Source organism: Choloepus didactylus, chromosome 8 (assembly GCF_015220235.1).
Source record: "Choloepus didactylus isolate mChoDid1 chromosome 8, mChoDid1.pri, whole genome shotgun sequence".
NCBI lineage: Eukaryota > Metazoa > Chordata > Mammalia > Pilosa > Megalonychidae > Choloepus > Choloepus didactylus.
In genome coordinates, this window is record NC_051314.1 from 36,531,755 (window position 1) to 36,548,756 (window position 17,002).

At 43.0% G+C, this 17,002-nt stretch overlaps 1 pseudogene; it reads right to left on the reverse strand.

The window, feature by feature from the left end:
- Window positions 1–5,213: 5,213 nt before the first annotated feature.
- Window positions 5,214–6,372, reverse strand: LOC119542164 (annotated as a pseudogene).
- Window positions 6,373–17,002: the final 10,630 nt, after the last annotated feature.

A 17,002-nucleotide genomic window follows, 5' to 3' on the forward strand; every position in this document is an offset into this window, starting at 1 on the left:
AGATTAGAAGGATTGCTATAGGAGAGCAAAGAACAGAGTTACCGATCCTCTTTTTGGGCAACCGCGGGGTGGTCAGTCCTACTATTATCGTCTTGTCGGTCGTCGCCATCATCAGCAGGGTCGGAGGCTTGGTCTAATGGTTCAGGTTGTATATTCGTTGGCGTTTCTGACAGCTGTTCCTTGGCTTCTTCAGGTGATGTCACGGTTCTCACCAGTCTTTCCGGAACCCACACTGGTTGACGTCCTGGTTCCTGGGGAAAAACACAAACAGAGCCTCTGGCCCAGCTGAGCACCGGGTCAGGGCCTTTCCACTGCCCCGACAGGACATCCTTCCAACGGACTAGACCTCTATGCTGAGGACTCGGGGTGGTGTGTTGCAGGGCAGGTGTCACTCCCTGTGAATTTTCATTTAAAAAATTGTATGTAAATAAGGCTATAGACAATTGAGCCTTTGGGGACAAGCCGTGACCTATCCCCCCTTTCTGTTTCCTAAGCAGGTCTTTGAGCGACCTGTGCGCTCTCTCGATGATTCCTTGCCCTTGAGGGTTATAGGGGATGCCATGTTTCAATTGGACACCCATGTTGTCACAAAATTTTTGGAAGGATTTACTAGTGTAGGCTGGTCCGTTGTCTGTCTTTAACGTTTTTGGCTTACCCCAAGCCGCCCATGCAGCCAAGCAGTGTGCAACGACGTGGGAGACTCTTTCTCCTGGTTCAGCAGAGGCAAACAAAACTTGGGAATATGTGTCTATCGACACGTGTAAGTACTTGACCTTACCATACTCTGAATGATGAGTGACATCCATCTGCCAAGTATCCCCTGGGGTGAGACCCCTAGGGTTGACCCCAACCGAAGAGACTGCTCTCTGCTCCGCACAATTGCTGCAGGCTCGGACAATATCTCGAGCAGCTGCACGTGGTATGCTGAACCGCTTAGCTAGGGTGCCTGCATTGATGTGAAACTTGGCGTGGAACTCTCGGGCCTGTTGATATGGCACCAGTGTGGGAAAGATGTGTAGCTGTCGAGTGGCCACATCTACGATGTGGTTTCCCTGGGCCATGGGGCCAGGCAAGCCCGTGTGGGCTCTGATATGAGTTATGTAGAAAGGGTGTCGCCTGGCCCATATAACTTCCTGTAATTTGATAAAGAATGTTCTTACTGCAGATGAATACCTAATAGTGCCCACTGTCTCTAGTATCTGTACAGAGTTTACAACATAAGCAGAGTCCGAGACAACATTCAAGGGTTCAGAGAGGCTTTTCAGAACAGTGATGATAACCTGTAGCTCTACCCATTGAGGCCTTTGTGGATGGAAGAGTACTGTTTTGGGAGTGCCCCCCTCGACACAATACGCCCCTGTGCCGGAGCTGGAGCCGTCTGTGTACACAGTGGGGGCATCCGCTAGCGGCTTAGGCGAGGTCACCTTAGGAAAAATCACTGGGTGCCGAGCGACAAACTGCAAGAGGGGAGCTTTAGGGAATTGATTGTTAATGCTTCCGAGAAATGTACACCGGAGGACGGCCCATTGATCGATACATCCAGTGAGTATCTCAAGATTTAGAGCAGAGAGGTTCTCGATCATGTTCAAGGTATAAGGGGCATTGGGGCCATACTGATGGACGGCCTGCCTCAATTCCCTCAATAGTTTGTAATCATATGATTCGTGCTGATTGCCACCTTGGGGATTGATAATAACCGGGTACATTTCTGAGACTGGCTGCGGCTCAGGTGGCTGGTAGCCACCCAGCATGCCAAAAGGTCTAAATGTTGTGAAAGGGTTCCATCTCCAGAAATGTCTCCCACCACTACCTAATGGCAAAGGGTCCTGAGGGCCTGTGTACTCGGGCGGGGGGTACGGCAAAGGTTGCCCCTCCCCTGACCGGCCCATCGGGGTTTCCGGGTCTGGCAGCAAAGGATAATTACATTTACTGGGCATGGCCACTAGAGGGAGCTCTCGGCGAGGTCCTTTGGTGGGACCGCCCAAGGCGTCAGTTGGGAGCTGGGGTGTCCCTGGGGGTGCAGCGGTAGACATTGGCGGGGCGGAAGGCCGCACGGGTGTGGCGGGAGGCTCCTCCCACTCAAGTAGCGGGGATGCTTCCGCCTCCTCGCCAGTATCGCCATCTGACTCTGAGTCAGAGTCACTGGACTCCGGCGGTTTGCCCTTATAGGAGCCGTCCGCTGACGAAACTGACTGGGTTTCTTGGAGCGCGCACCGTGCTTCTTGCAAGGCAGAGGACGGGCTTAGGCCGGCAGCCGATTCTAGTTCAAGGACCGCACGGACGGTCTCCCATATGGGTACTAGAATCGGGTCCATACACACGCCCGTCTGGCGCGCTCGGTCTATGTCGCGACCGAGCTTCATCCAAGAGGGTAGGCTAAGGCTGCCGGTGCAGGCAAACCAAGGGGCAAAAGTATCAACATCATCAAGAAAACGCTGAAGGGAGCTTTTCCTGACCGAGATACCCCGTTGTTTCAAAAGGTTCTTTAAGGGAGCTAAGAGAGGTGAACTTCCGGACTGCCCCATGATTGCAGTCGGCACTATACTTCAGTCACTCGGAGAGCTCTTCCGAGTCCCCCGGGGTCACCTGAAAACCCACGGGCCCTAACTATCATGTAATAAGACGCACTCACCTTCTCGCGTTGATCAGGCGCGGGAAGTCCGCCGTAAGCTCGATGCGCAGCGCTGCTCTCCTCACAGAGGGACCGTCGAGAGCGAGGCAGGAGGAGGAGCGTTCCCCGTACGGGCCACCACTTGTCCGGCGCCTTCTCGCTCGGTCCCGCGCGTCCTGTCCTCGGCCGGCAAGGAGAACAGAGGGAAAGAGGGAGAGACACAGACAAACTGACACTTGAGGCACACAATGGCAGTGAATGCAAGCCTTTTACTGGAGCCAGGAAGAAAACTTTCTCTGTTACATATTCCACACGAGGCCCTATACCCCGTGGGAGAACAACCTCTATGCGGCCGTCAGGCACGGCTCCCTGTGGGCTGTCTCCCCGAGGTTCGCTTGGGCAAACTCTTAAGTACTCTACTCATAACCAATGATCTAGCGCCGCGCATATGCACTCAATTGGCAGATAGGAATAGTGAGTGTGCACGTCATAAGCGGAAGCAGGATATGGGCGCCATCTTGGCTCATTCGATGGGCGGGGGGACTTTGGAGCAGGTTTACAGCGCATGCGCTATGCCCGTCCCGGGAGACGGCTCTCCACAGGATGTAAAGGACTTGTACACGGAAAACTATAAAACACTGCAAAAAGAAATCAAAGAAGAGCTAAATAAATGGAAGGAAATTTTGTGTCCATGGGCTGGAAGACTAAAGATGTCAATTCTACCCAGAGCAATTTACAGATTCAACACAATCTCAATAAAAACTCCCACAGCCTTCTTTGCAGAAATGGAAAATCCAATCATCAAATTTACATGGATATAGGACATTGAATAGTTAAAACCATCTTGACAAAGAAGGACAAAGTTGTAAGGCTCACACTTCCCGATTTTAAAACATTACAAATCTACATAATCAAAACTGTCATAGTACTGTCACAAGGGCAGACTTACAGACCAAAAGAATCTAATTGAGAGTTCAGAAATAAACCCTCACATCAATGGCCAATTGTTGTTGTTGTTGTTGTTTTTTCATTCCATGAGGTTTATAGAAATGTATAAATAGGAGTCATTCCAGCTCCAACATGATTTCAGGAATAAGTGACTTAGATAAGATTTATGGTGACTGCCGTGGATAACTAACCAGCACTCCTATGAAAGTACAGGAAATCATACAGCAATTAGTAAACTAATATTTCTGCCAATATTTACCATAAACCTTTAATGATAAGTTGAAAATAGTTGTAAACCCCTTTCTGTACCAGCAAAAAAAAAAAAAAAAGAAATGGAGCAGAAATGTAGTTTTAAATGGACATTTTTTTTTCTTTTCAATAGTAACTCATAAAATATTTTGCCCCAGCAGTCTTTTGCATATAAATTTTTGAAAAATTATTTTCTTTCCATGTTCATAGCTACTGATAAAGGTGTTTCACCCTAAGGTTTACTTTGAAACAAAACAAATATCAAATACCATTTGTCCACTGTTAACTATACAGCTTTCTACCTGTTGAGTTGGCTACATCACAGAAAGTTGTAACACACAGGTGCCTACATTGGGATATTGATTTATAGTCAGAACTGAAAAAATTGGTGTGGCCAATTCTTTTTCTCTAACCCTCTTTCACACTAAAAGAAAACATGTGTTACTTGGTCCAGCTCCTAAACTACTCAGAATAGGCCCACTATACATTTTCAACAAATCCCATTTGTACTTAGGTATTACAAACAATCTGAGGGGGCAGGTGTCGCATTCCTTGTTTGACAAATGAGGACAAACCAATCCTTTATAGCATCCCTGGGCTAGTGCCATAATTTGAATTCACAACTCCTGATCCCCAAGCCTTTGACATTCCCTAACCCTCTGTTTCTCAATCTAGATGTGAGTGAGAATTACCGTGGGATGCCTCAGCCCTATCTCTGACATACTGAAACAGAGACTTGTTACTATAATCCTGTGTGATTCAGCCCAGCTTGCCTTCTAATATTAGGATGTCTAGAATAAGGGCACAAATGATGATGAAACCAGTTTATAGGAAGATGTTTCATGTAAAACATGGAAAATGGATACATTTCTTTTTTGGTTATAAAAGAAAAAAACAAATCAAGACAACTGCCTACTGAACACAACTGTCAGTCCCTTTTCCTATTTTGTAATACCAGAATTAACAAATACAAAACACATTCACAGGATTACAGATGAGGCAATAGTCTATATTCCTTTCCATTACAGGTGGAGTCACTTATGTATCTCAAACCTGAATAAAATACAGGCAACAGTCTAAATTCAATACAACAATAAAATACTTTCCATTTTCCAAGTTTAATGCTAATAAATATTTACATTTTTAAAAATTATTTTTGTTCAATTTTTTTGTTTTTTAAAAAGACAACATGCTCAAGGTACACAGCATATGGAAAAAATGACTTCATCTATGAGACAAATGGTAGTATAAAACAGTGTTCTTACATATTAATCCAACTGAAAAATGATACCATCAGGGAGTCTAATATGGTGTTTACTTCAAAGACGATACTCAAGAATGTTATTTAGAATACTCTGCCGACTGTATCTATCAAGAAGTAAGCACCACTATCTAGTTTTTAATATCATCTATATCCAGCACCACCACCACCACCACCTCCTCTTGCATATGGATCTCCATAACCTCTTCCCTCATAGCTTCCTCTTCCTCCATAATCTCCCCTGCCTTGGAAACCCCCACCTCCATCACCGCCTCCACCACTTCCTCCTCCCCAACCTCCTCCACCTCCCCAGCCACCCCTTCCACCCCAAGGGGGCATTTCAGCGGGTGGTGGTTCAATTTTATTTGGCTTTCCTCCTCTGTCAGGCACCCTTCCCATCAGCACCTCGTAAATGGCACAAGCCATCTTCTCTTGGGTAGTGCCGCTTCTTGTCCTAATGATCTTGGATAGATCTTCACGAGCAGCAAGTAGATGTGCTAATGTAATAGTTGTCTTGGGTGACAAAGCATAACACTTAGGCTGGTAAATTCTTGCTATGTCATCTGTTTTTATCTTTGCTCTATCAGAGCATTCAGACGATTGCACTGTCACATCTAATCGTTTCATTAACTTCCGCCAACAACATTCACATTCACAGGAAAGAGCATCATTGATTCTTTCCAGTTGTTCTGCCTGTTCTGGATTTAAGTCAATTTTCAGTAGTGGTATTCCCACATGATTTTTCTGGACTTTTGAGAGGATATCCTTCACCTTTGATTCCACTTGGTTTAGCATAAGTGGAATGTCAGAAGTTGTTGACTTGGGCATACCAAGGATATTACTAATAGCTTGAACTTCCTGATAAATTTTGCTGTTTTTATCTAACTGAGAATTTTTGCATTTCTTGTTCTGTAAGATCTGTAAAGCTTGAAGCTCTGTACTTAAAAATAACAGAAGTTTCAAATAGTCTTCCTTCTTTTTCAAATGGTCTTTTAATATCTCCTGATATTAGTACAGAATATGGACATGTCATTTCTTTTAAAAAACCACTTATCTCAAGCTGGAAACTTTCTAGATCATCTTTCCCAGCTGAAGTGATACTTTCTTCCAAGTTGCACAATGATTTTATTTGAGAGCCTAACCAAACACAGAGCTCTGAAAATTCAGGTGAAGATAGTCCACCCTCTGCTGCCTTGATAAGGGTTTGCTCTTCTCACAGTGGTCCCTAATACCCCAGCGCCTCTAGTGTGTCCAGCACATCTCCCTCCATCATAGGTTCGGGACCTGGCTCCAGTCCTATCATGGTGCTTGGGTCCAAAGTTGTTCAGTGCTCTGCCAATTGGTTTTTGACAGGAGTGTCAAATCTACTTATTTTAGTTTCCTAGGCTGCTCAAAGCAGATGCCATGAAATAGGTAGAGTTAAACAAAGGGAATTTATTTGCTCATGGTTTTGAGGCTGGGAAAATGTCCAAATCAAGGCATCGTCAAGGCAATGTTTTCTTTCTGAAGCTTGGCTGCCATCAGTCCTTGATTCCTCTGTCACATGGCAAGGCACATGGTGGCATCTGCTGGTCTCCCCCTTCTCTTCCGGGTTTCATGGATCTCAACTTCTTGCTTCTATAGCTTTTTTTCTGTCTGGATTTCATTCTCCTACATTTCAGTAATAAGTTTAGTATCCATCCTACCTGAGGTGGGACACACCTTAACTGAAGTAACCTCATCAAAAGGTCCTACTTACAGTGGGGTTTAAACCCACAAGAATGGATCAGATTTAAGAACATGTTTTTCTGCGGTACATACAGCTTCAAAATACCATACCACTCAACTGGGTAAAAATAATCTTTTTAACAAATGGTGCTGGGAAAACTGGATATCCATGTGCAAAAGAGTGAAGTTGGATCCCTATCTCACACAATATACAAAATTAAATCAAAATGGATTGAAGGTCTAAATATAGGAACCAAACTGTAAAACTCCTAGAAGGAAAAATAGGGGAGCATTTTCAGGACCTTATGTTAGGCAGTGGTTTCTTAGACTTAATATCTAAAGCATGAGCAACAAAAGTAAAAATAGATGAATGGGACTTCATCAAAATTAAAAAGTTTTGTGCATCAAAGGACTTCATCATGAAAGTAAAAATACAACTGACACAATGAGAGAAAATATTTAGAAACCACATATCCAATAAGGGTTTAATGTCCATAATACATAAGGAAATCCTATAACTCAACAACAAAAAGACAAAAACCCAAATCAAAAAAAAGGTGAAAGAATTGAGCAGACACTTTGCCAAAGAAGATATACAGTGGCCAATAAGCACATGAAAAGATGCTCAACATCATAAGCCATTAGGGAAATGCAAATCAAACCACAATGAGATATCATTTCACATCCACTAGAATGTCTACTATTTAAAAAAAAAGGGAAAATAACAAGTGGTGGAGAGGATGTGGACAGATAGGAACATTTGTTTATTGTTGATGGGAATGCAAAATGGTGCAGTAACTGTGGAAAACAGTTCGGTGGTTCCTCAAAAAGTTAAATATAGAATTACCATATGACCTGGTGTCACAACCCAGCTTAGCCTAGGACCAAGAAGGCCATGAAAGGAGTTAGCCATGAGTTTAATAGGACTTATTTACAGGAGATGATTTGTTCCACAGTGGCGGTGGGCCGGGAAAGATGGAAGTTAGCGCTTCACAAAAGCAGGGGGTGTCAGGAGGTGGTTTCTAAGGTTTAGGACAAGGAGGGTGTGAGAACAGAGTTTTGGCAGGCTCCGGTGATGCAAGGGTAATGGAGATTTGTTATCAACAGTGATCTGGGAGGGGAGTTTCAATGCTTTGTTAACAATACATTTTTTCCTCCCCTGGGGAGTTCTGATGACTTTTAAGGTCTGTCCTGGCCAAGTAGGTGGCTTTGTGAAATCACTATAGACAGGAGGGGGCCTGTGCCCTGGGTCTCCACACCTGGCAATCTCACTTCTAGGTATATACCCCAAAGAATTGAAAGCAGGTACTTGAACAGATATTTTCACACTGATGTTCCTAGTGGCATTATTCACAATTGCCAAAACATGGAAGCAACCCAGGTGTCGATCGACAGATGAATGCATTAAAAAAATGTGGCATACACATACAATGGAATATTATTCAGCCATAAAAGGGAATGAAGTCCTGATACACGTGAAAATGTGGATGGACCATATGTTGAATGAAATAAGTCAGATACAAAAGGACAAACATTGTATGATTTACTGATATAAAATAATTAGAATAAGCCAATTCATAGAGTCAGAAACTAGAATACAGGTTACCAGGGGCTGGGGTGGGGGTAGGGAATGGGGAGTTAATGCATAATTGGTGCAGAGTTTCTGTTTGGGGTGATGGAAATGTTTTGGTGATGGATGGTGGTGTTGGAAGCCCAACATTTTGAATGTAATTAACAGCACTGGATTATGTATTTGAATGTAGTTAAAAGAGGGAATTTTAGGTTGTACATATGTTTCTAGAATAAAAAAAAATTCAAAAAACCACAAACAGTGCACCCTAATATAAACTATAGTCTTTAGTTAATAGTGTGATTATAATAATATAGTTTCATCAATTGTAACAAAGGTACTGCACTAATGCAAAGTGTTAATAATAGGGAAGACTGTGGTGTGGGGGGGGGCATGTATGGGAACTCTATTTTCTGCATGTTTTTCCCATAAGCCTACAACTTCTCTAACAAAAATAAATAACTAAAAACAACACAGATGAATATGGAGTAAAGGAATGTTGAGATGAATTGCAAATGGAGACAAACTAGCTTTTCCACAGGTGGGGAGAAAATCAAGGTTGGGAGGGTGGGGCGGGAGTGGGAGGAGCCAATTAAATACTACCAAACAGGACAGTAATTACATATCTATCCTTTACTTGCACTTCACAAGTCTTACAAACTTACAAAATAGCTCAAAGACAATGAACAAGGTTAGACTCTTATAATCCAGAAGGGTCTGCTATGGAAGGGGCAGTTTTCCACAGAAACTCTTTTTACGATACTCTTAGGTCATTTATCTTACTTCATGGATTAAGTGGTCCTGAAACCCCCTGGGTATGATTCACTTTCCTGCACACCTGCAGCCAGCTCAGATCTGTGGTCCTGCTTCCTGCTGCACTGGGCGGGAGGCCTGGTGGTGTTTTCCTCAGCGGGGCTGTTGGATGCTCAGGGGCAGCAGGATCCTCTGTTGAGAGGTGCAGCGCACACTGCAGATGCTCTTTTTTAATCCCCTGCTGGACCACCACAAGGAGGCAGGAGACCAGACCCAGAGAAATAAAGGAGAATCACGTGGGGTCACTGGGGCCTAACTGGCAGTGTGAGCTGCAACATCCAGGAGCCTGGGAGATATTCTCTGCATTGTTTTTACAACCTCCAGGCCTATGCCTCAGCCTACAAAATGTGTGGGATATAACTTACTGGCATTGTTAGTTCCATTGGCTGGTCCTGTTGAAATTCTGCTAAGAGCTGCATCACCATGAGAGAAAGAGCTGACGGAGGCAGAAACAGAAACTCAAAGAGTCTCCATGTTAAAAAAATGGAACATGAGCATTGACTAAACAAAAAAGTACCTTACATTGTGGATACAGGGGCTCAAGAACGAAATCTCTTTCTCGTTCATAATAGTAAAGTTGAGGAAAGATAATTTCAGGCATTCTCTGCCCCATGATCATATTTCCTGACATTCTCTGGCATTCTTACTATATGGTTTCCCTCTTTTTTTTTTTTTTTAAACTGTATTATGTTCTTTCCAGAAAGAAAATTCTTACTGAAGGAAACTATGCCAAGACAAAATGTGTTGAGTCTCCCATACCAAGCTTCTACAAGGCCAAAGAGCTTTCCAGTGGGAAATGATTCTAATGACAGATGCTAGTTTCATGGACTGCAGCTCACGATTTGCAGAGTGGTGGTAAAGCCCCTTTTGTATTTTTTGCCCAGCTCTCTAATTTACTCCTGCTCATTTCAATCCTCACGAGTTTCCTATGCATCTCTCTGCCAGGAAGTTCTCCAAGCAAATATCCTCCCTGGTTAAAAGACTCAATTTTCAATTCTATTTTGATACAAGGACTCTTCATGTAGAACCCATATGATAATACCTGGTGTGGCCTTGTCATTTTTCTTTTCTGTTTATTGGTAAACTCATCTTACAAGTCCCGAAGAGGAAGCACAAGAGAGCTAGAACTTGCTCAAGGTTGTCTGTAAATGGGTTTTCTCAGGTTTCCTAATTTCTTTTAAGACCTGGTGTGTGCACTGCAGTGCCTGGCTGATTTATCATCTAGATCCCATGGCACTTCTACCTCTTAGAATCTACACACTCTTCCCAGTAGCCCTGCCAACATTTCTTACCTCTCTTTGCTTTCTAAATTGCTCCCATTTATTAAGTGCTGGCTGTATGGCAGGCACTTTGCTAGGACTTTAATGCATGATTTCATCTTATCCTCATAGTAACTCCATGGGGTAGGTATTATACAGATTCCCCAGTTTACAGTACAGGAAACAGGGTTGAGGGATGTTAAATGACCTGCCCAAAGTCACATGGATGGGTCAAAAAGCCAGGATTTGAACCCAGTCTAAATGACTATAAAGGCAGTATAATCAACTGCTTGTTCATGATCCATGGGGAGAAACATTTGTTATGAGACTATAGGAAAAGAATGCTGAAATCAATGTAATTTGTCAGCTGTGAAACTTTTAAGGCTATTGAACTGGTGAAAGTGATTTGGACAGAGGGACTCAGGTTGGGTAAATTATGATGAGTTATTTGCAGTCATTATATCTTGCCCTCTTTTCCTTGTTTTGCTCTCTTTCAGTCTTCTTTCAAAGGCCAAGGCTATTCTGGGGCCTTGTTAAGTTCTCTGAAGGCAAGAGCTTAATGATTTTCTGGGGATCATAGCTTTAATGAATTCTAGAAGTGCTGCTCTTGGGTTAGATTTACAAAAATATGAAATTTTGGGGGGGGCGAGTTCTCCCATCTCCCATTTTTGTTACTTTTTGTTAAAACAAACCCACATCCCTGAATCACTGTACCAATTTCAGGAACTCGTGGCCTTGTTGTCTGCTATTAGGAAGAAAATTAATCACATAAAACCATCCATTGGACTTAATGAATTATTCTTGTGGACATAAAAGAGCTCTTCAGGGGAAAAGCAATGCTTCACTCAAAGTAGGATTTGAATGATGAAGGTATTTTAGACATCAGAGATGATGTTTGGGGGCTGGTGGGCCCTCCTGTGATCTGATCTCTTACTTCTGCCTCCTGACCAAGATAATTCCCTCTACACAAGGACTTTAATCTGCTGTTCCATTGCCAAGGACTTTGCCTCCTACCTCAATTCCTTTGCATAGTTAACTTCTATTCATCCTTCAGATCTCAGCCAAAGCATCACTTCCTCAAGGAAGCTCTTGCTGATCAGACTCGGTCATATTTAGTGACCACTCCTTCTTAGGGCTTGTCATAGCTTCAATTTTTCATACATTTGTGGGATTATTTGATTGTTGACCAACTCCCCTACTGGATAATAAGTTCAAGGAGGGCAGCAGTGATGCCTGTTCCTCATCATTTGTATCTGCAGCAGATGGCACCTTACCTGGTACATGGTGGGCCCCCAATAAATTGTTGTTGAATGAATGAGTTTAGACATTTCTTCTTCTGTTCCCTCCATCCCCATTGCCGCACTGGAGGCCAAGGACATACGTCATCATCCTTCTGCAGAAACAGGTAACTGTGAAACACAGCTGAACAAAACATAAGATGTTAAATAGCCTCTCGTCTCCTATTCCTTCAATATATTCCTTTTTCAATGTTCTGTATCTACACTGAGTCAATGAGGCATGTATATGCATGTGCCTCCCTGGTGTGGAGCCCTTACCAAGCTTCCCATAATCTTCCTTGGGGTTCACTTTGAATAATGCAAGCATGACGACATTGACCAAACTGGTAGAACCAGGCTTGCTGCTCAAGGCTCATAGCACAGGGCCTCCGTCCTCCTTGGAAGCTGATTAGCATTTCTGGGACCATTGAACTAGGACTCCCTAACTCCCTGTTCTGGTTTGCTAATGCTGCTGGAATGTAAAATACCAGAAATGGATTGACTTTTATAAAGGGGGTTTATTTGGTTACAAAGTTACAGTCTTAAGACCATAAAGTGTCCAAGGTAAGGCATCAACAACAGGGTACCTTCACTGGCAGATGGCTGATGGCATCCGAAAACCTCTATTAGCTGGGAAGGTATGTGGCTGGCATCTGCTCTGGAGTTCTGGTTTCAAAATGGCTTACTCCCAGGACATTCCTTTCTAGGCTGCAGCTTCTCTCCAAAATGTCACTCTCAGTTGCTCTGAGTCCTTCTATCTGTGAATTCCTTTATATGACTCCAGTGATCCAATTAACACCCACCCTGAATGGGCAGGGTAACACCTCCATGGAAATTATCCAATCAAACGTTTCACTCACAGTTGATTGAGTCACATCTCCATGGAAACACTCAAAGAATTCCAACCAAATCAATATCAATAACATCTGCCCACACAAGATTGCATCAAAGAACATGGCATTTTGGGGGCATAATACATCCAAACTGGCACACTCCCCAAGCAAAGATTAACCTTGACTGTTTCTGTTTTTCAGCAAGAAAAACACAGTTGCCCAGTTACAAAGGCCTTTACTTTTCTTCACCCCCTTGCAGGCCAGGATGGTCACCTATGGTCATAACTGGGTCTAACCCACCTCAGGAGGTGACTTTCTAAAACCTGAAAGACAACACGTGGGCATCAGACCCTATTGGAGTGGAAATGGCCTAGCTTCTCGGCAGTGCCTCTGTTCCATCCACAGCACCCCTGCTTGTGGAGGCATTTGGTATCAAGAAGGTCTTGAGCTTGGGTCTTGGGAAAATTTTTCTCTGCTTGTTTTGTGGAAAAAGAAATAAACCCACACACCTATGCCCAACTGACTTTTGACAAGGGTGCCAAGTTGACTCAAAGAGGAAAGTATATTCTCTTCAACAAATGGTGTAGCGAAAACTGGATATCCACATGCAAATGAATGAAACTGGATCCTTACCTCATATCATATACAAAAATTAACTCAAAATGGATCAATGGCCTAAAACTAAAAAACTCTTAGAAAACACAATAGCAGAATATCTTCAGTATTTTGTATGAGGCAATGAATTCTTATATTCATGCCCAAACCATGAGCAATGAAAGAAAAAAATAGATAATTTGGACTTCATCAATATTAAAACTTTTGGGCATTAAAGGACATTATCAAGAAAGTGAAAAGATGCCCTATAGACTGAGAGAATGTATTTGAAAACTATATATCTAATAAAGGTTTAATATCCAGGTTATAAGAAAAATACTCCTATACATCAGCAACAAAAAGACAATTCAATTAACAAATGTGCCAAAGACTTGAATAGACATTTCTCCAAAGAAGATATAATCATGTGAAAAGATGTTCAACATCATTAGTCATTAGGGAAATTAAAATCAAATCCACAATTAGTTACCACTTCTAGGATAGTATTATTTTTAAAATGGGTGAGTATTAGTGAGGATACAGAGAAAAAGGAACCCCGTAGGTATTGCTGATGAGAATGTCAAGTGGTGCAGCCACTGTGGAAAACAGTTAGGCACTTCCTCAGAAAGTTAAACATAGAATTGCCATAGGATCTGGCAATCCCACTGTGGTGGCTTGGAGCTGTGTACCCCCAAAAAATATGTTCTCATGCTTAATCCATTCCTGTGAACTCTTGTAAATAGGACCTTTTGATGAGGTTATTTCAATTAAGGTGTAGACCAGCTGATTTAGGATGAGTCTTAAAACTATTACTGAAGGGCTTATTGGGAAGATTGCAGGGAGAGAGAAAGCCACAGGGAGCAGCCAGAAGCTGAAAGTTAATGGAACCCAGAAGAGAAGGGAAAGGCCAGCAGAGGCTGCCATGTGCATTGCCATGTGACAGAAAAGCCAAGGACCAAGGAAAGCCAATAGCTGGCCCTAGATCACCACAGTCTTCTGGGAGAAAGCACTGCCCTGATAATGCCTTGATTTTGGACTTCTTCCAGCTTCAAAACCATGAGCCAATAAATTCCCATTGCTTAAGCCAACCCATTGCATGGTGTTTGCTTTGGCAGCCAGGAAATGAAAACACCCACTTCTAGGTATATACTGAGAAGAAGTGACAGCAGAGACTTGAATAGATATTTGTACCCTAATGCTCTTAGTAGCCTTATTCATGGTAGCCAAAAGGTGGAAGCAACAAAGTGCACATTCACCCATAAAAAGGAATGAAGTTCTGATGCATGTTCCAACATGGATGAATTTTGAAGACATCATGTTGAATGAAATAAGCCAGACACAAAAAAGACAAATTTGTGTGATTTCACATACAATACCTAAAATGTGCAAAATCATAGGAACAGAAAACAGATGAAAGGTCATCAGGAGCTGGTATAAGGGGTAAATGGGTAGTATTTGCTTAATGGATACAGTTTCTATATGAGTTGTTGAAAAGTTTTGGTAATGGATGGTGGTAATGGTAGCACAACTATATGAATGGGATTAATTCCACCAAATTGTATACTTGAAAGTGGTTAAAATGGGAAGTTTAATGTTGTGATATATTATCACAATAATAATAATATTAATAAAACATGCTGAGTGCAATAAGCAAGATGTCTAAGCATAAATATTGTATGATTCCACTTATATGGAGTATTTAGAATAAGGAAATTTATAGAGACAGAAAGTAGATCAGAGATAACCAGCAGCTGGGGGGTGGGGATGGGAAGTTATTGCTTAATGGTACAGTTTCTCTTTTGGGTACTGAAAATGTTTTGTTTATGGATGACAGTGATGGTAGCACAACATCATAAATGTAATTAAAGCCATTGAATTGTACACTTAAAAATGGTTTAAATGGCCAGATTTATGTTTACATATATGTTATCACAATAAAAATTTTTAGCAATTGGTTTATTGTTCCGTCACATATGAGTATACTGGCCATCTTAAGAGCAGCTTGATTTAAGTGGAATCCAGGATCTTAAACATTTCAGTAGTGCACGGGGTGACAAAAGCACTAGTGCAGCTGCTGAACTGACCCTTACAGGAAAAAAAAACTCCAATTTCAGAATTGAACGATGCATCTTTCATTGCACAATGTACCGACCAGGAGGGCAGGACATCAGCTGAAATTATTGCCACAGAAGCGTTTCCTCCTGAAGCAGAAGAAGCTCAAAGACGAGAAGGGTTAGAGGTAGGAACAAACAAAGCTGGCAGCCAAAATGGACAAAATGTTGACCAGAAATGCCATTGAGAATTCCTGTATCTGAGAAGCAAGTGTCAGGGTCCAGGGTGGGCAAGGACTAAAACCTGTCTTCCACCGGACCAGAGACTACAGTGGAGATGTCCTTCTCCTGCTCCATGAATTGTTTAAGGAGCTAAAGAGCAACTGCTGGCCTGGCTATCAAAAGGCCAATGAAATAAGTAGCCTCTTGTGCCAGTCTGAATGTATTGTGTCCCCCAAATGCCATTATCTTTGATGTAAGCTTGTGTGGGCAGACATTATCAGTTTTGATTAGATTTCCTTGAGTGTTTCTTTGGAGATGTGCCCCACCCAGCTGTGAGTGATGACTCTGATTGGATAATTTCCATGGAGTGTTGGCCCGCCCATTGGGTGGGCCTTGATCGGTGGAGCCATAGAAATGAGCTGACAGGCAGAGGGAACTCAGTGCAGCTGTGAGTGATGTTTTGAAGAGGAGCTACAGCCAAGAGGGACACTTTGAAGAAAGCACAGGAGCTGCAGATGAGAGACATTTTGAAGACGGCCGTTGAAAGCAGACTCTTGCTCCAGAGAAGCTAAGAGAGGAAAGATACCCCAAGCACAGCTAAGAGTGACATTTTTGAGGAACTGCAGCCTAGAGAGGAACGTCCTAGGAGAAAGCTGTTTTGAAACCAGAACTTTGGAGCAGACACCGGCCACATGCCTTCCCAGCTAACAGAGGTTTTCCGGACACCATTGGCCATCCTTCTAGTGAAGGTACCCAATTGCTGATGTGTTATCTTGGACACTTTATGGCCTTATGACTGTAACTGTGTAACCAAATAAACCCCCTTTATAAAAGCTGATCCATTTCTGGTGTTTCGCATCCTGGCAGCGTTAGCAAAATAGAACACCTCCTAACCAAGTTGTCTCCTCACAAGGCAGTTGGTGGTGGACTCTGGTTCTCTCAGCTTCCCAGAGCCTCTACCAAGTGGCCAACAGTTTCTCTAAGCCTCACAGGAGACAGTCTTTTCAATACTCAACATAAGGCAGCGTTACGTAGAGTAGTACTTGCCAAACCTAAGGTGCATTGGAATCCCCTGGAGGGTTTGTCACAACAGAGGTTGCTGGGCCCCACCCAGAGTTCTGATCCAGAGGTCTCGGATAGGGCCTGAGAATTTACATTTCTAATAAGTTCCCAGATGATACAGATGCTGTTGGCTATGGAGCACACTTTGAGAACTGCTGGTCTGGAAGAAAAATAAAGGCTTTGGAGTGGGCAGACATGGAGTCTGGCCCCAGTTCTTCCACTTACTGGGTGCCCTGGAGTGAGCTGCTTCACTTCTCTGAGGCTTGGTTTTCTCACCTGCAGAGGGCAGATTATGGCAGACAGTGGCGGAGTGATTAGAAGCATGGACTGTGTTCAAATCCGCTCCACCACAAACTGTCTGTGTGGCCTGAGACAAGTTACTTCACCTCCCTACCCCTCAGTTTCCTCACCTATGAAATGGGGTAATAACAGCATCTACTTCCTAGAGTTGCTGTGAGCATCGAGGGAGTGAAAAGACGTAAAGCATTTACAGCAGTTCCTGACACATGGTGACCACGACGCAGAACTTTACCATTAAGATTTGT